Raw genomic sequence first — 8,419 nt, 5'->3', positions numbered from 1 at the left:
AAAAGCGTTATACGCAAATAAGAATACGGACGTGGACATGTCCACAAATAAGTCCCAGCCGCGGTAATCAGTGGTACATCTGGGAGCCCGAAGGCCCTGTGAAATGGGCGAACCCCCGTGCGACTCCTCCGTCGCGCATGATGACATTGCCAGAACCCGGCTAGAAGACATAGCCAGAGGTCTTGCGCTGCGCTTCCACAGCTCTGTTTCACGTGTCCAAGCGCTGCAGAACGAACCGACGTCCGGCTTCTGCGGCGTTACCGCAGAGGAACTCGTCTCAGTTGTGCGTGCTCTTCCGAACTCTGCCCCTGGTCCGGACGGCATTACAGGCAGGATGCTGCGGTCCCTGTGGGCTTCCCATCCTCGCGAGCTTCTCAACATTGTGAACGTGTCGCTCGAGCAGTCATGGCTCCCAAATAACTAGAAGGTGGCCAAGGTGGTCATCGTTAAGAAAATTCCCTCGAGGGGCCTGGTTATGGACAACATCCGTCCAACTGCCCTGACCTCCGTCCTCTGCAAGACCATCGAGCGCATTCTGCACCGCCGTCTTTCCTCTTTCTTGGAGAATACTTCTGCTTTTAATGACAGCCAGATTGGGTTTCGCCCCCGCTGTTCAATTTGGATGGCCCACGCGAACCTTGAAAGCCAGATTTGCCTTGCGCGTGAGAACGGGGAACTGTCCGCTCTGGTTGCCCTAGATATTGGCAAGGCCTACGACAGCGTGCAGCGCTGCATCCTCCTTCAGCGCATGGCTGCCCTCAACATCCCACCGTATGTCATCTTGGGGGTGGGACTCTGCTCTGATGACCGTTTTACATCTTCGTCGCACACTCAGCTCAGGGGTGTCCCTCAGGGATCTGTCGTGTCTCCTTTGTTGTTTAACATCTTGATGAGCTCCCTGCCTCTGAAGCCTGACATTCTTACAATGACTTGTGCGGATGATATTGCCTTCTTCGCCTCTTCCACCTCTCTCCATGCGCTGTACGAGGTGCTCCAAGCATACCTCTCTGCTCTATCCGCCTGGATGCGCTCCGCTCACCTTACCTTGAAGGCCCAGAAATCCGCAGTGATCTTATTCCAACCCAACAGCCAACATGCGGGGGTCCTAACCATCGACCTGAAAATTGGCACAGAGCCTATCCCGCAGACAAACCTGCTGAAGTATTTGGGTGTCTGGTACAACGAGAAGCTCTACTGGGACCATCACATTGAGGTAGTGAGCCAAAAAGCTACAAAGGCAACTGGCATCCTCCTTCGCTGCTCCAGCCCCGCATTGGTATGCGGAGGACCGCCTCACTCTTCCTATACAAGTGTTATGTGCGGCCCATTCTGGGGTTGGGGTGGGTTCTGTTCTCCCACCTCCCGGACTATCGCCTGAACAGGCTCCTCGTTATCGAGAGGAAAGCCTTCCGCCTATGCTTGGGTCTCTCTAAGTATGCACCCAACCAGGCGCTTTATGCCGAAGCTCGTATCCCTCCCCTCAAGACCCGGTTTCGCCTGCTGTCAGTGAACTGCTTCCTTTCCCTCTGCCAGAGCCCACTGGCAGACACAATGAGTCCCTCAGGAACGTGACTCGGTTAGTCTCTCGGTGGTGGCGCAGGTCCAACACCCCGCAACTTGTATTCGTCGACTCTCTTTTGGCACCCCTGAAGATATCGCTGTCTGATCTGGCCCCACCCACCTGCACGCTGAGGGACCTGTCTCTTCTGATCGCCGAAGCTTTCCTCCCTGGACGTGTCCTAGCTACTCCGGCCAGGCTCGAGGCCCTCCTCACGGACCACGTCAGCCGGTTTCACTCACCTGGTTGTTGCCACAGATGCATCCGTGTCCGCTGGGCTCGCGGGTGCTGGAATTGTCTTCCCGCAGCTGGATGTGCACTTCCCGATCCGCCTACCGAACTTCACTCCAGTATTTGAGAGCGAGCTCCTCGCCATGATACTGGTTCTCCGCATGGTCCCTCCTCAATTCAAGGTTCTGCTCCTGTCAGACTCTCTGTCTGTCATCCCAGCTCTGTCGGACCTCTCTGCCGACGCATGGAAGACCTTCATGTCCCTTACTCCGAGTCATATCACGGACGCCGTCTTGACGTGGATTCCAGGACATCGTGGCCTCTCTATCAACGAGTTGACTGATAACATGGCCAAGGCATCCCTCGGTGGGCAATTCAGCGACCTGTTGCCTCCATTGCCCGCAGTAACTCGGGCCAGATATAGGAGGCTGCTGGAGCTGTCTGGACGCCGCTTGCCTGACCCCCATTACGGTCACCTTTCCTTCGCGTGGAAGGCTGACCGCTGCCCTTAGCGCCGTGTTGAAGTCCTGCTGACGCGCCTTCGATGCCACGCCTTGCCTCTAAACTTTTACCTTCACCGCGCGGGTACCCATCCATTACCAGCGTGCCCTCACTGCGGGCAGGACGAGACCACTGAGCATCTGCTGCTGCAATGTCGCCTGTACGACAGGACCCGCCGCAATCATTTCACCCTGCCCGTTGCCAGACAAGGCATCCCTCTCTCCTAATCGTCCTTACTCTGCTTCGGAGCCTCGCTCACGGCGTCCAGCGTCGTTGCCTTCTTAGCTACCTGCGGCCGCTTTTGAGTCGCCCTGCCTGAGTAGCCTGACCACCTAACCCCCACCACCGTCCCCGTCTTTAAAACGCCCGCCCGTCCCCCTGGAGCTATTATCCCCCCCCCTCTCATACTCCCCCTCTCAATCGCCCTGTGTGGCTAACCCGCGGTTGCACCAACGACGCTTAACGCAGAACCGAGTTCACAGAGCTAGTTGAGCTCGGTTCCGGTTGCCGAGCGTTGCACCAAACGCGCTCAACACTAGCGCCGCCCTCAAACTCGTATCAAACCTCCACTCTGCGGAACCGCCAAGGGCCCGAAACTCGCCAGTTCCTTTGCGGGATAAAGTAAGGTGCTTCATGCGTTTCGCGTCATTGGACGTCAGAAAACGTCACAAATTTAACGTCATGGAGACATCCGGTGGCTAGTGATTACCGATTGGTTCCCATGAGGATGAATTCCTGAGCGATGATTGGCCGTTTTCAAATTTGTTCGCGAGCGCTCAAACAGGCGACTGCGCGGCGGCTGTGCCGGTTGGAACCGGCGTCCACTGAGTCGCCGGCGTCCGTTTCAGACGGCTCGTGTTGTGTAGCGGTTGGGTTGGAGTATGGGTTGTGATTTTTCCTGTTTAAAAACGCAAGCTGTATCATGTGACTGCCCTTGAACAGTCCCATCTGCCAGGGAAGATGCCTGCGCAACATTTCTGCTCTGCTGGTTGGTGTAGAAACGATTCGAGAGTCCGAACGCCTCGTACCGGATACCCGGTCAACGACTACCAACAGGTAAGTCATTTGTCATTGCTTGTTGCCTTACAACACCGCATTCACTTCGTGTATTGTGAATAAGTTGCTTAGCAGTCAGTAAATCGGGACCGGAATACGCTCTGACCGAAACAGACAGCGTAGCTTTGCAGATACGATGGTAGACTATATTTCTGTTCGTGAAACAATATCATCTAAATGTTATGATTAAACACCAGCTCACGTCGTACCATATAAAGGTATGACGCTAGTCACGTCTCGGTGATTTCGCTCGACAAGTTTCGTCCGACGTTGACTTAGTAGCTGTTCTGTACGTAGTGCCAAAGCCAAGTTTGTCAGGCTATTCGGCATGAATATATCATTGTGAAGTAGCGCAATAAAAGGTATTTTTTGAGCTAAGGACGCTCAGGACACCCCATGGCTACGAGCTTCTCATAATCCAACCACCGTTCTCAATAGCACCTTTATTCTTTCTATTTAAATTACAACTTTCACACGCATAGCTGTATATCTGATACTAATTTTCATCTTGCAGCCACGGAGCTCCAGCCCCCAGTAGCAGTCCTTGCAAGAGGCAGTCCGACATTATCAGGCTTCTTCAAGCAACTTCCGGAGCAATATTAGTGTCATGTTGTTTTCGTTACCGCATCATTCTGTATACGTCTTGCTTCGTATAACCGCATGTCGCACAATAAAATGCTTCATGTGACAAAAACAACCAAGGCTCAGTCGTATTCCTGCAACTACCACTGCATTCCGACAAACGTGAACCAAAAAACAGTTAATGGAAGAAAAACAAGGAACAACAACAGAGGACGGGAAGCAGAGCAGAGAGGAGGGGAGTAGTGAGAGAGAAACGGATGACACGTCATTTACGTCATTCGCGACATAATCAAAAAATAAAAAAAAAGGTAGCTAGTCCTCAGTCATTGGTCCAGCTCCGGAGGTCACGTGAGCTTTCAGCTACCATAGATTTCTACTACAGCTTCGCGCCCCTGGAACCGCCCTCGTCAGCGGCTCAGGGAGAGGAGCCGCGCTCATGCCGTCAGGTGTTTCCTCGATTATTTGTGGAAGTAGTCGTGCGGAAGCGACAACAAATGAATTTCTGTCATTACTACGAGGAAGAATAGTTGTCGACGGTTCTTCTGTTGATACACAAGAAGGTCGTTGACAAGAAGGATGAGCGGATTTTCAAGTCCTCGGAACGGTTTCGTGCAAGCGGCCATGTTGACTGTTGTGAGGTGCCTGTGTGTGTGTGTGCGCGCGCTCAAGTTTTATCAGCACAGATTGTGTAAAATAATGCCGCAGATGTGGTAGCTAAACATATGTGAGCAGCCGTGTTGGCTGCCTGTGTTCGTATGTGAATGTGGTGGTTTACGAAGTGCTGTACACGGCCCAGCTCATCGATACAAGTGAAATACGTCAGTGAACGGTTCATAAATGCTATGATTTGGGCCCGGATGAGAGAAGTGGCAACGGAACGATCTCTGCGTCGCAAGTGTTTGGCCAAACGTACCCTTGCTAAATTAACTTTTGTCGCGTAATTAGTGTTTAATTACTCTGACACTGGCTTTTGCTTTCGAAAGTTGTTCACTTCTGCAACCCGGGATTCTTTGCAGACGATGTTACGCAGACAGACGAATGCAGACCAACAGCGATATATTGTACAGTCCTCATGTAATAAATAGATGTAGTCTTCCACACTTGCTGCCTGGACGTTTTTCTTTTTGTAATGTAGAAACGAAATTTTCATCATTCGCGGCCTCTTTCATGCTGTCGAATTAGCTTCAGCTGCGATTGCAGACGCCAAAACAGTTGGAGGTCGTCTTGCGACTTCTTGTTGGTCAACAAAATGACTGCACTTTTGTCTGGGTTCTTGTCTGAGGACAGTGATATTCAAGATTTACAGGACGTTCTTCTTCTGCCAAGGGAAGCAATGCCAAGGCAGATGTGCTCACGAGATGACCCATTTAGCAAGTTGGATTATGGGGCATTTAGGCAAAGGTTCCGCTTGACGAAAACTGCGACTCTGCACGTTCTTGGACTGTTTGAGGCACAACTTTCACACGCAAGCAACAGAAACAAACCAGTGTTGCCACTCAATCGACTGTTGATAACGCTGCGCTTCTATGCGACAGGCTATTTCAGGCTGTTCTTGGGGACCTTTCTTTCATTCATAAGTCTACAGTATGCCGCATTGTTAAGAAAGTGTCACGTGTACTGGCACCTCTGTCAAAGGACGTGATTAAATTTCCGACAAGAGCAACAGAGCGGGCTACCACCACGGAAGAATTCTATAACATATCAAACTTCCCGTTTGTTGTCGGTGCTCTGGGCACCACCCACATTGCAATTCGGTCTCCAGGTGGTCGACTAGCAGAGCTCTATAGAAACCGGAAAGGACATTTCTCTCTGAATGTGCAGGTTGTGTGTAATGCGCACCTGCAAATCACAAATATTGTTGCCAGATGGCCGGGGAATGTCCATGACAGTACGGTTTTTCAATAATTCTTTGCTGCAAGGGCAGTTCGAATGGGGCACATATGGCCAGTCACCTGAGCTTGGTGACGGCGGATACGCCTGTCGGCCATACCTGATTACACCCCTTCGAGCAGCACATACAACATCCGAACGAAGATATAACGCATCCCATATACGCACCCGTAACACTGTAGAGAGAATGTTTGGAGTTTGGAAGCGGCGCTTCCCTGCTCTCAGGTGCGGGCTTCGCATCAGGCTTAGTACAGCACTTGAGGCTATTGTTGCTATGGCAGTGTTACATAACATTGTCTCTGCAACTGCTGATCCTGTGCCAGGTGCAGATTGTGATGATCCACGTCCTGTTCATCCTGAAGTGGAACCTCTCTCAGGATTGGACACTTCGACCGGAAACAGAACGCGACAACAGCTCATCCCAGGCTTTTTTTAAGAGTGATGAGGACAAAGCGTGTGTAAAGAACGACTTTATTTGCACAGCAAAATTTTTCCCCTTGAAAGGGTTGTGCTTGCTTTGCATATTTCATGTACGTACACATAAATGGAGCACATGTTGGATGTGCATTTTTAGAAACCTAATTCACTGGTTGTTTACCTGCTCTTGCAAGATTTGCAGCTCTAAATTCACCTTTTTCACTTGGTTTTCAGCTTCTTCTGTCTTGATACGAACCAGTCTCATCCCAGCCTCATGCCGCTCCTTCGATATTTTTAACTTTGCATCCAAATATGCCTTCCTCAGATCAGCCACTCCAGCATACTTGTGGAAGGCACTCCGGTTGGAGGGCCCTCCTGTGCGTGGATGTGTTGTGGACCTCTCATTTTGATTTACCCTACTGGCTTCTGCGGGAGTTTCATCCTGAAGCAATAGTTTAGTATATAAGGGCAGAGAGACAGCTACTCCAATTCAATGTTGAATGAAGTAAACAACGCACACATGTAGTTTTCTATGGGTTTTCTCATATCATAGTTGTGACTCGTATTTACTTGTTAAGTCGTTTTATGTGAACACATTTACCTTGAGTGAAACGCGTTATATTCGCCAAAGATGTTTGAAGCGCAGATGAATTTGTTGCGGCCCCTTGTAATAAATAGAACCATAAATCAGTCTATAAAATGTTATGGCAACTCCTTTTCTTTTAACATTCTTTTTTGTTTCCTTTTCACCCGGGGGGGGGGGTATATAAGTTTAATAAAGAGGAGGTGGAGGAGGAGGTGGCGTCCACGCAGGGAGAGGTCAGCCAGACCTATGTCGGCTTGCTACGCCCTGGTGGAGCAAAAAAAAAAGGAAGAAAAAAAAACCCGGTTTCACCCGGTTGTTCTTTGCAGCTATTGATATTTTTTCCGTGATATTTTTTTACCTTCACTTTGTGATGCTATAGCAGACAACAAAAAATTACAAAGGTGTCGTCTGCCAGTATATCGACGTGAGACACAATGCCGGAACTGAATTCTTGGCGCACGACAGTGACTTCCAAGACCTTCAGGACATGCATCTTTTTCTGAGGGGCATCTTTTCCAAGGTCATTTTTGAAGAAGACTACGATAGACACAGCAAACAAGAAAAATGCTTTATTTACAAGTAACTTTTAGTGAAATGCAGAGGTCATACACTTTGTACTGCAAATATAGTATATTTCATAAACAAAGGAAGCATATGCTAAATGTGAGTCTGCTGTTGCAGTCTCTGTAATTGAAGCTTTGCTTTTGCCAGCTGGGTCTCTGTCAACTCTGCCTCGCAGAGGAGCACCCTCATTTTCATTTCGTGTTGCTCCTTCAGCATCTTCAGCTTTTCCTCAAAGTATGCTTTTCTGGCATCAGCAACTCCAGCATATGTGTCCAGGGCACGCTGGCTGGTGGATGCTCTAGCAGATTGCCCCGCCATACGTGATGCTGCTGTAGGCATGATATTGTGGCTTTCGTTTTGTGTCACGGTAGAAGCTTCAACCTGGAATAGTGGCATCAGAAAAAGTTATTACAGTGGATAGGAGAGCCTAGCATGAAGGCGTTGTATGGGGAGCATTTCAGTTTTTACAACGTGTTTAAAAAAGTGCCATGGGATGGACCTGTCACTATAAGTCAAAAGCAGGCAATGCGACATGTCGGTGGGAAAAAGATATGATAGTCGTCGACAAATGCCTGTTTGATCCCAATATCCCATTTTAGAAACGTGTCTTATAACCGAAGTAACTACAAGGATTTTTTAAGACAACAAGTACTATATGAGTTCACTAACACCCTCCCACTGCAAAAAAACAAAGCTATAATATATCCTCACAGTTCCTTAAGATGTGCTGGGCCCAGTGGCAGATGGTGGGGCAGCCATTACTTCCAGCACGACACTGGTTCGTTCTGTGTCAGCGTTCCCAAGCGTACCCTTAAAATGCACAGAAAGTATGAAGGCACCATACTCTACGTGGATGGCTCTACCTTTTTTTAAATAGCATGTATATTTTTCATGCAAAATTTACAGCTTCGCAGGTGGGATATGAAAATGCTATTTGAGTTAGCCTTACCGTACAAAGGAGCATCGGAGTCGAACGCATTTTCGATTGGTGTAAACTGTTCCGCCAGTAGAGGGGCAACTCTCTCCGCTGTCTC

The sequence above is a fragment of the Ornithodoros turicata genome, chromosome 1, assembly GCF_037126465.1.
Source record: "Ornithodoros turicata isolate Travis chromosome 1, ASM3712646v1, whole genome shotgun sequence".
Taxonomy (NCBI): domain Eukaryota; kingdom Metazoa; phylum Arthropoda; class Arachnida; order Ixodida; family Argasidae; genus Ornithodoros; species Ornithodoros turicata.
This window is presented reverse-complemented; position numbering follows the sequence as displayed.